The 11061-nt window shown below is 36.9% G+C and overlaps 1 non-coding gene across 1 annotated transcript; it reads left to right on the plus strand.

Annotated features, from left to right (window-relative positions):
* Positions 1-10950: 10950 nt before the first annotated feature.
* On the plus strand, positions 10951-11022 carry TRNAN-AUU (transfer RNA asparagine (anticodon AUU)). Its single transcript has one exon. It is a non-coding gene; the product is annotated as a tRNA-Asn (tRNA).
* The last annotated feature ends 39 nt before the right edge of the window (positions 11023-11061 follow it).

The following is an 11061-nucleotide window of genomic DNA, read 5'->3' on the forward strand; positions in this document are numbered from 1 at the left end:
GGCAGAATAATGGTTTTGAACCACTCCTATTCGTCTTTGCCCAATATCAAAGGTCATTGTATCTTGGACCTTTCTTGAAAGAATCCTATTCGATGATAATAGAACTGGGTCTACGTCATCATATTCACCTATCATCAAACCAGATGACCATCGAGGCACATGTTTCCGAATTTCTCTAATTTGGGGAGGTTCATTTAATAGTATTTCCCTGTAAAGGGCAATAAAATCTTTCTTTTCCATTGAATCACACTTATCCGGAGGTATAAGCCCGCGAGAATTTCGTAGTATTGTCCACTCATATTGTGCCAAACACTCGAAAAGGAAATACAAATTCTTTTAAATGAAAAGATGGTCCTTCTTAAATATACAAAAAATCAATTCCATTTTTATGAGACCTGCGGGCGAAGGTTTTCTAAGATGGTCAAATCGGGTGTAAGCATAAAGTAAATAGGTTGTGTAGATCGGTCCACTACATAAAGCTATTTGCCATGGGATATTTATATTGGATGATCTCAAGGCTAATGCCAACCAATATGGTGGATTTATTTCTGGGATCTGGATCAGATCAGATAACATTTGCAATTTCAATCTATTTAAAGCATATTTGGGTTGAGTTCCGGGATTAGAGGATATAAGGACCGGGATAAGCGAATGAACAGTATCTGTAGGTAAGGGCTCCCAGGGTAGTGGAAAGCTTTCGTGTTCCAATTCCGGCCAAAGATAAGAGATATGGTACCCATACCCAAGTGGATCATTCGGGAATCCCTTTGTACGGTCTTTCATAAATATCTCTGTACGATCTTTCATAGATATCTCTATGAAATCAAAAAGATTCGAAGTGATCGAATCGTTAAGCATTTGGGGGGGCTCAAATTGGTTTATTGTTCCACGAAATTCCCAATTAAGGAATGGATCATACATTTTAGTAAAAGAATCCCCCTTAGACTTGGAGAATTTAACTCTCCTTTCTATAATATTTTCAGCGGGAGATCCATGGCTTAGAGCTTTCACTCGATCCGAAAATTCATTCCCTAAAGAATCTCTTTTTCTTTTCATGGTATGATTCCATCTATAATAAGGATCCTCAGATGAGCGAGATGTATATAAAAAAGATGCATGAGGATTATATAAAAAATCTCTATATTCACCGAACTTTTCCCCAAGGACCGATACACTAGGTAAAAACGTAAAAGAGATTCTTTCTTTTCCATCACTTGAGTATGCACCAAAAAAATATTGAGAGACTTCCGTCCTACAGGACCTAGGCGAGTAAATGGGCTATTTCCAATATATCGTATCGGTTGATAAACCCTATTATGATCAAAGCACATAATGGACCATGTTTTCTGCTGGAAGAACTTATAAAAGAAGAAAAGTTCTTCTTTTACAAGTTCTTGAAGTTTTTGTGGATCTATAGCCACAGAGTGTTTTTTTCTAGCCATAGCCACGGAGCAGTCATCTCTAGGCATAGTCACAGAGTGGCCATTTTTGTCTTCATAATTTTTGACTTTAAGAAAAAGTAATGTGGCTCTACCCAAATAGAACGAACAATAACAAAGAATAAGTAAACTAAAGGTTTGATTGATATAACGTCTTAATAAAGTATTATTGATAAGTGAATTATGATCTATATGGAAAGATACCCATTTTATAAAAAAATTTAATAGAATATGACCGCCCAACCAACCGCAAAGACCACTTATCATAAAGGATATATTAGGGCTGTAACGAAAAAGAAAGAGGTTCACTAGTCTTGTTAATACGGGATTTTCTAAATGAATGGGATTCAACAATTGAAGAATTAGACCATCCATAAATAGACTTAGAGCTTTTGGATTGTTGATAGAATTCATGAGGTGCGGAGATTCAGAACTTGAAGGTTTGTCCATAATTTGGAAAAAACGAAAGAACATAAATGGTATGACTAATAAAGTTATTGCATAAGGTTTCCACAGCGCTGCATAGATGGGCGAATAATACATGGACAAAAATCCTATTAATTGTCCCATAATAGAACCACTTATGGCTATTATACCATAGCCAGGTTTTCCCAAAAGGAAGCATCTCGTGGAATAGATTTTAGAGGGACCAAAAGGCAATGTAGCAAGAAATCCATAATATAGCCCAAAATGATGATCGGACCTGAAACGTCTACTCATGAGGATAATGGACCCAATAGTAGACCAAGTAATTTTATCATATTAAAACTCCCTTTGATCTTGATCAAAGAATTATTTTGATAAATTTATGATTTTATCATATATATTATTTCTAAGTATAGAAATAGTTTTTATATTATATAAAGAAATATTCGATTTAACATAATTGATTTATAAGAAATATTCTAATATCTGGATATTGCATATGCTATTAATATATATTATCTCTTATCTTATTTAACAGGAGTACTGGTATATAACTCGTTGTTCTTCCGAACCAGGGTGGTCCGATCCAAGTTATCTAAATTTTCGTTATGTCCTAGAGGTCGGGTAACCAATTCGAGTACATCTCTCGCATTGGCAAATCCATGAATCTGGGCAAAAGTAAATTCAACTGACCATTTAGTACCAATTCCTCTTGCCCCTAACGGGTTAGCATGAGCCATTCTGGTGATGGCTAAGTCAGGTTGTAGCTCGCGCATACGTCGTATCTTATTCGAATTGTCTGGTTTCTCTACAATTCGTGGTATGGGAATACACATTCTTATACATGTATTTTGTAAAAGCGCTAATTCAGTAGCTTGATACCGTTTATCCATATATGGAATACCAATTTCATAAACAATCATACCACATCTGATTAAGAATCTGGCTATAGATATTTCTATTAGATTATCTCCCATGAAAAAGACAGATTTTCCGCCTACCAAATCAAGATAATCTTTTAAACTCTCCCATATCCGTTCCTCTCTTTCCTCCAGAATCTGGGCCTCAATACCAAATATAGGACAAATCCTTTCAATCCAAGCATGCGTTCTGTCTGGACCAATAGGAAAAGGAGCTACGATTAATTCACATTTTTTTCGTCTTATCAAAGTTGTTGTTGTACGACTAAGAAATGGGTTAACCCCACAAACATAAACTCCATCACCCAGTGATGGAAGATCAACATATCTCTGAGTGGGAAACCAACCTGATACCTTGATGAATTGGCATCTTAATTCTGTATCAAGTTGAGAAACCAAATTCGAGGGTAAAGACACAAAAATAACTAAGGGAGGATGATTTCCATATTCCACCAAATTCTTTTCCTTCAGAACAGGATTTGGGAATAATTTGGTTTTAGTTTCTTTATATTCAATAATGGGGAATTCTTGGTCTGGACAATGATGTGCCATTACAACTAAGACAGTATCTTCCCCCTGAGTAAAAGCATAATCCAATCCATTTGCTCTTGCCACTAGAATTGGTACTCCAATTTCATATTCCAATTTGGGTGCCACACCTTCCAATTCCATTTTTATTACTTCTGTAGTACAGGTACCTATCCATATGATGATGTTGGGGTCTCTATCTTTTCTTGTCTGAATACAAAGCGTTTTCAATTCCTCATAATCGTTCAAATGGGCCGATATATCTCCTTCTTCTAATTCTGCCATTGCATAGCGGGGTTCCGCAAAAATCATAACTCCAAGTGCATTTTCGAGAAAATAACCACATGTTTTTCTGCCCACTACCAAAAAGAAACTGTCTACAATATTTTGATACAACCGGGACACACAGCTAATGGGACAAAAGCTATGATAATTGCTCGTTTCACATTCAAGCATTATAGTTTCAACAATTTTTGTCGACATAATAGGGAGTGAATAAAAGGCTAATGATAAATAAGGAAAAGAAATAATGTTGGGTCCCTATAATTCTAGTGATTACCCCATTACTATTATAGTTATACCCCTTATTTATATTGTTGTGCCCCTATTACCCCCATATTGTAATTTCTGTGCCCCATAGAATCCCTATATTGTTATTTTTGTGGCTTTATATTATTATTGTTAGGTCGGCTGGATTATATTGTGACTCCTTAGACTCCTATATATAGAAAGGAGGTTTTGTCATTTGTATCATCCAAGAATTTTTCATTTATGTAATGTAAAGGAGGTTGCCCACTCGAAGAGACTGAATTCTAAGGCTTTGATCTTTCTTTTCTATCGTTTCTTCAGCTGGTTTCATAACATTTGGTATCAGAGCTTTGGATTCTAGGGTTTCGCTTCTCCAAACAGGTCATCGTGGAATTTTCGCTATAACTTTTTCTCTGTGATGTTTCAGAAGTTGAAAAAAAAACCCATTTGAGAAGAAATCGCGCTGAACCTTGGGTCCAAATTTCAGAGCTTTTCGCGTGACATTTTCGGAGATATGATCTGAGGAAGTTGGTATTTTTGCAGACTCCTGAATTACACTCAAAACAGGTGACCTGGGGAAAATTGTCATAAATTTCTTTCTGAGCATCGGATTGAAATTTTGTAAGAAGGTACAGAAAGAGGACAGACTGTAGTTTTCTTTTATATATTTTTCAGAGTCAAAGGTTGAAGCAGTGACACGTGGCACTTCATACAAGCTCGCTTTACGGAAATAGTCTATAATCCGGTCACTGCGGGAGATTGTGCATAACTATTTCTTGGAGAATCCAATTTGGATCAGACTAGTAGCATTGGAAAGAGGACATAGAATGCTACTACAGGTCACAATTTCAGAACTGGATGATTCGAAATTACAGAGATACATCAAATTCAATATCAGGCTTCTACAAAGTAAAAAAAAAGGTGTGTAGTTTTTTTTTTAATTTTTGCATAAGCTTGGTTTGAAGGAATTCAAAGGGCATAGTAAAGCATTATTATCGGTAACTGATGCCCCGAGGAAAGAAAATGCAAACACCTAGTAAGGAACCTGAAAGCTCTAGCATGACTCATGAAGAAGAGGAAGAAATGCTACATGATATATCAAAATTACAAGAACAAGTGCAACAAATGTCACGCTCACAAAAGCTAACAGATGCTAAGATAAATGGCGTGGAATCTAAGATAAATGGCGTGGAATCTAAGATAAAGGGCATGGAAGCTAAGATGGATGATCTGAAGACAGATTTGAGGACAGATTTGAAGACAGACATGGCAGATTTGAAGACAGATTTGACAAATTTTCTACAAGAAATACTTACTAATGGTGAAAAGGTTGTAAAGGAAACTCATGATGTGAACAAAAGAAATGTTAATCATGATTCCACAGACTCTAATGTTGGATCGAAGACCCACCATATTCCAAAAATCGATATGAGGAAGTTTGATGGCAAGGATCTCGCCACATGGATATTACAGATGGAGCATTCTTCGATCTCAATAATGTGCAAAACACACAAAAGGTACGTATGGCAACTTTATATTTGGAACCAAATCAGTTTGTATGGTATCAATGGCTTTTCTCTCGTAAACAATTTATCACTTGGGCAATTTTTACGGAAGAATTGATAGCACATTATGAGGATACAAAAAGCAACACTTTTTTTAGCCAATTGATAAGTCTCAAACAAAAGGGTTCAATAATGGAGCACATTGAGGAGTTCCAAAAATTGAACATAAGGGTAAAAGATATTCCAGAGGAGCATAGGATTGATGTGTTCATAGGGTCTTTAAAGGATAATATCCAACATGATGTTCGCCTTTGGGAACCTGATTCATTAGAGAAGGCATTCAGGTTAGCAAGAAAAATGGAAAGCAAAATTATGGCAACTAGGAAGCATACCATTCACAACTATAAAGATGGAAGTGTTGTTGCCCATAGTCTTCCACAACCTACAAGGTTGACACCACAACAATTGGAAGAAAAAAGAGCAAAAGGGCTTTGTTACAATTGTGATAGCAAATACACAAAAGGTCATAAGTGTGCTGAGAAGAAATTATTCTACATAGATTGTGAAGAGGAAGAAGAAAAGGAGCAAGAAAGGTCAAAAGAAGAGGATATATTCCAGGAACAAAGCCTAGATGAAGAACAAATAAATCCGACCATATCTTGTAATGCATTGGAATTACCACTCCTCAAACCATCAAGATAGAAGGACAAATCAAGAAGAAAAAGGTAATAGTGTTGATTGATTCAGGAAGCACCCACAATTTTATTCATTGTAGGGTAGCAAAAGAATTGAATTGCTTCCTATATCCAGCACCAGAGTGTCAAGTGATGATTGCAAATGGAGGAACAATAAATTGTTCTGGAAAGTGCCATAATATCAAGCTATCCATGGGAGAATATGTATTGACTAGCCCAATGCTTTCCATTCCAATGGGAGGTGCTGATGTTGTACTAGGAGTCCAATGGCTACAATCCTTGGGTACAATAGCTTTTAATTTTCAAGAACTTTTCATGAAATTTTCTGTGGAAGGAAAGGAAGTTGAATTAAGGGGTATTGCAGGGAAACCAGGAAAGATAATCAGCTCTAATGGCATGACAAAGCTTCTAAAAAAGGAGCAAAGAGGTGTAATTGCACAATTATGTTCGCTAGATGTTTCCACATTGGAATCATCTATTTCTCCAGATCTCCAAAAAGTCCTGGACAATCATTCCAAGGTATTTGAGACTCCCAAAGGTCTCCCACCTATGCGTGATCATGATCATGCTATTCATCTGATTCCAGGAAGTGTTCCTCCAAACATCAGGCCGTACAGATATCCATATGTCCAAAAAAGTGAAATTGAACGTATGGTTGCAGAAATGCTAGAGGCTGGTATAATTCAACCGAGTCAAAGTTCTTTCTCAGCTCCAGTAGTATTGGTGCACAAGAAGGATGGATCATGGCGCATGTGTCCAGATTATAGGGAGCTCAACAAGCTCACTATTAAAGATAAGTTCCCCATTCCTGTCATTGATGAATTACTGGATGAATTGCATGGATCAATTTACTTCACCAAGTTGGATCTTCGTTCGGGATATCATCAAATCAGAATGAAGATTGAAGACATTCCGAAAACGGCATTTAGAACTCATGAGGGTCATTATGAATTTTTGGTCATGCCTTTTGGCCTTACCAATGCACCTTCAACATTTCAAGGTTTGATGAATTCAATTTTCAAACCATTCCTTAGAAAATTTGTGTTAGTATTTTTTGATGATATACTAATCTACAGCAAGTCTTGGAAGGATCATGTTGAACATGTTGACAAGGTGCTACAACTATTGGAGGAGAAACAATTATATGCAAAAAGATCCAAATGTTTCTTTGGAGTCCAGGAGGTGGAATATTTGGGTCATATTGTATCTCATGAAGGAGTTAAGGTAGACCCTAGCAAAATTAAAGCCATTAAGGAATGGAAAATCCCCACATCCATAAAGCATCTGCGAGGATTTCTTGGGTTGACAGGGTATTATCGCAAGTTTGTTAAGAATTATGGGAGAATAGCAGCACCTCTAACAACATTATTGAAGAAAGATTCATTTTCATGGACTCCGGAAGCAACAAAGGCCTTTAAACATCTTAAAGAGGCAATGTGCCAAGCACCGGTCTTAGCTACACCGGACTTCACAAAAACCTTTATTGTGGAATGTGATGCTTCAGGAAATGGAATTGGTGCTGTTCTAATGCAAGATGAAAGACCCATTGCTTTTGAAAGTCGTCCAATCAAGGGAAAGTTTTTAAGCAAAGCTATTTATGAGAAGGAAATGTTGGCAATACTCCATGCACTTAAGAAATGGCGACCCTACCTAATGGGAAGACACTTCAAGGTAAAAACGGATCATGATAGCCTTAAATACTTTTTAGAACAAAGATTATCCTCTGAAGAGCAACAAAAGTGGGTCACAAAGATGTTGGGTTATGACTTTGAAATCATCTACAAAAAAGGGAAGCAAAATGTGGTGGCAGATGCACTCTCAAGAAAGGATGAGGATGTGGAAGCATTGTTGTGTGCCATTTCTATTATCCAACCAGATTGGATAAATGAAGCAAAGGAGGAATGGAAGAATGATGAAGAAGTGTGGGCACTTATTCGAAAGCTACAACAAGATTCCAGTACTTCTGATACATTTAGCTGGCAAAATGATTCGTTATGGTACAAAGATCGCTTATACCTCTGTAAGAATTCCCAGCTAAAACAAAAGATTCTTATGGAATTGCACACTTCTCCCTTAGGAGGGCACTCAGGATTTTAAAAACTTACCACAGGTTAAGAAGGAATTTTTTTGGGATGGCCTTAAATCAGATATTCAAAAGTTTGTGGCGGAATGTTTGGTTTGCCAACAAAATAAAGTTGAAACAATTAAGACACCGGGTCTATTACAACCTTTATCCATTCCAAGCCAACGTTGGGAGGAGGTTTCAATGGATTTTATCACAGGTTTACCCAAGTCTGAGGGAAAGAGTGTCATCATGGTGGTAGTTGACAGACTTACCAAGTATGCACACTTTTGTGCATTATCACATCCATTTAAAGCCAGTACAGTTTCTACTGCATTTATGGAAACAGTTCAAAAGCTACATGGAAACCCAAAGATTATTGTAAGTGACAGAGATCCCATTTTCACTGGAAATTTTTGGACAGAATTATTTTCTTGTCTTGGTACTCAGTTAGCTCATAGCTCATCTTATCATCCTCAATCTGATGGGCAAACTGAGATAGTAAACAAATGTTTGGAAGGATATCTTCGTTGCTTTGTATCTGATAAACAGACACAATGGGTCAAATGGTTGCCTCTGGCTGAATGGTGGTATAACACTTCCTTCCATACAGCAACAAAAATGACCCCATTTATGGCACTTTATGGGTATCAACCACCATCAATCACATCATATTTAAGAGAAAATTCTAAGGTTCAGGCAGTGGAACATCACATCGAACATCAACAACAAGTCCTCCAACTCTTAAAGGATAACCTCGTGTTGGCACAAAATAGAATGAAACAACAGGTAGATCAACATCGCAGTGAAAGAAGTTTTGATGTAGGTGATTGGGTATTCCTACGGCTACAACCATATAAGCAAATGTCCCTAAAGCAAGCTAAGAAGGATAATAAATTATCACCAAAGTATTATGGTCCGTACAAGGTGTTGCAAAAGATTGGTACTATGGCATACAAATTGGAGCTTCCTGCAGCTTCTCGATTGCACCCAGTTTTCCATGTTTCATGTTTAAAGAAGGTTATAGGCGACAAGCTCCCAGTTCAAACAATATTGCCAGAACTTGACGAGGAAGGAAAAATTATATTGGAACCAGAAGCAGTCACAGAAACAAGAACTCGACAGCTACGAAATCGATCAATTTCAGAGTATCTTATCAAGTGGAAGAACTTATGCGCTGAAGATTCCACATGGGAGGATGAGAATTTTATGCAGAAGTATCCAGAACTGCTCAAGCGTTGAGGACAACACTTTTTTGAAGGAGAGGGGCATGTTGGGTCCCTATAATACTAGTGATTACCCCATTACTATTGTAGTTATACCCCTTATTTATATTGTTGTGCCCCTATTACCCCCATATTGTTATTTCTGTGCCCCATAGAATCCCTCTATTGTTATTTTTGTGGCTTTATATTATTATTGTTAGTTCGGCTGGATTATATTGTGACTCCTTAGACTCCTATATATAGAAAGGAGGTTTTGTCATTTGTATCATCCAAGAATTGTTCATTTATGTAATGTAAAGGAGGTTGCCCCCTCGAAGAGGCTGAATTCTAAGGCGTTGATCTTTCTTTTCTATCTTTTCTTGAGCTGGTTTCATAACAAATAATGAATAAAAATACTAGTAACACAAAAGAATGATAACAAGAAATAATAAAATTGTCAACAAATTGACAACAAATTGTGGAGGAGTGGAGAAATTGTTGATTCTAAATCCTCGTAAACCCAAGTAAATTTTCCTTATTATTTTTTTTCTGTCCCCCACCACCAATGGGATTTAGATAAATATCAGAGAGTGAACGGAATAATTCCTGATCTGGAATCTCTTTTGGGACAATACCTTCTGGTCGGGACAATATTTGATCTGCTATGCCTAGATAATAATTACAAACATAGTTAAGGGATGGTTCAGATCCAACCATTTCAAATAAGGTTTTACCCTTTACTCTGGAAACTCGGATATCCTCAATAATAGGTAATACTTCTATTACTGGCATTGGATAGGCTTCTACATATTTATTTATAAGATCTCTTCTAGATGTACGATTTCCCACCAAGCCTGCTAAACGGAGTGGATGTGTAAGAGCTTTTTCCCTTATAGAGGCAGTAATACGATTAGCTGCAAATAATGCATCGAATCCATTATCTATAATAATAACACAATAATCTGCATATTTCAATGGAGTGGAAAAACCTCCACAGACCACGTCACCTAATACATCGAATAATATAATATCATATTTGTAAAATGCATTTAATTCTTTTAACAACTTTACAGTTTCTCCCACCACATATCCTCCACACCCGGTCCTGCGGGTGGACCCCCTGCTTCCACACAATCCACCCCTCCATAACCCTTGTGAATTACATCTTCGGGCCAAATTTCCTCATAATGATAATCCTCATATTGTAGAGTATCTATAATTATAGGTATTAGAAATCCTGTAAGAGTAAAAGTACTATCGTGTTTGGGATCACACCCAATCTGTAACACTTTTTGACCACGTCTCGCTAGAGCGACTGAGATATTACAACTAGTTGTTGATTTACCGATTTTGCCTTTCCCGTAAACTACTATTTTCACCGCCAATCCTCCTTTATCTAAATCTAAAATTTATCTCTTTATTTCAAGGTTCTATATAATCGAATTATTCTTTTTTTAAGTAATACCTAATATTGAATGGTAGCAATAATTATAGATCCTATTGTATTTATAGGTCAATACCTCTAGGGTGGGGTGTCCAAGAGTTGATGAAAAACCTTATTGAGTTTCTCGTTTATACACTGATGATCATGGGTCGGTCCAAAGAACAAGAATCGTGCTCGTATATGGGAACCCTCCGTTCTTCCTCAGTAGCTCAGTGGTAGAGCGATCGGCTATTAACTGATTGGTCATAGATTCGAATCCTACTTAGGGAGATCCATTTTATTCAAAATAAAGCTCGTTTTTACCACTAG

The sequence above is a fragment of the Pinus tabuliformis genome, chromosome 1_1 (genome assembly GCF_031772625.1).
Source record: "Pinus tabuliformis cultivar Carrire ecotype Pingquan chromosome 1_1, CPIR1, whole genome shotgun sequence".
In the NCBI taxonomy this organism is placed as follows: Eukaryota; Viridiplantae; Streptophyta; class Pinopsida; order Pinales; family Pinaceae; genus Pinus; species Pinus tabuliformis.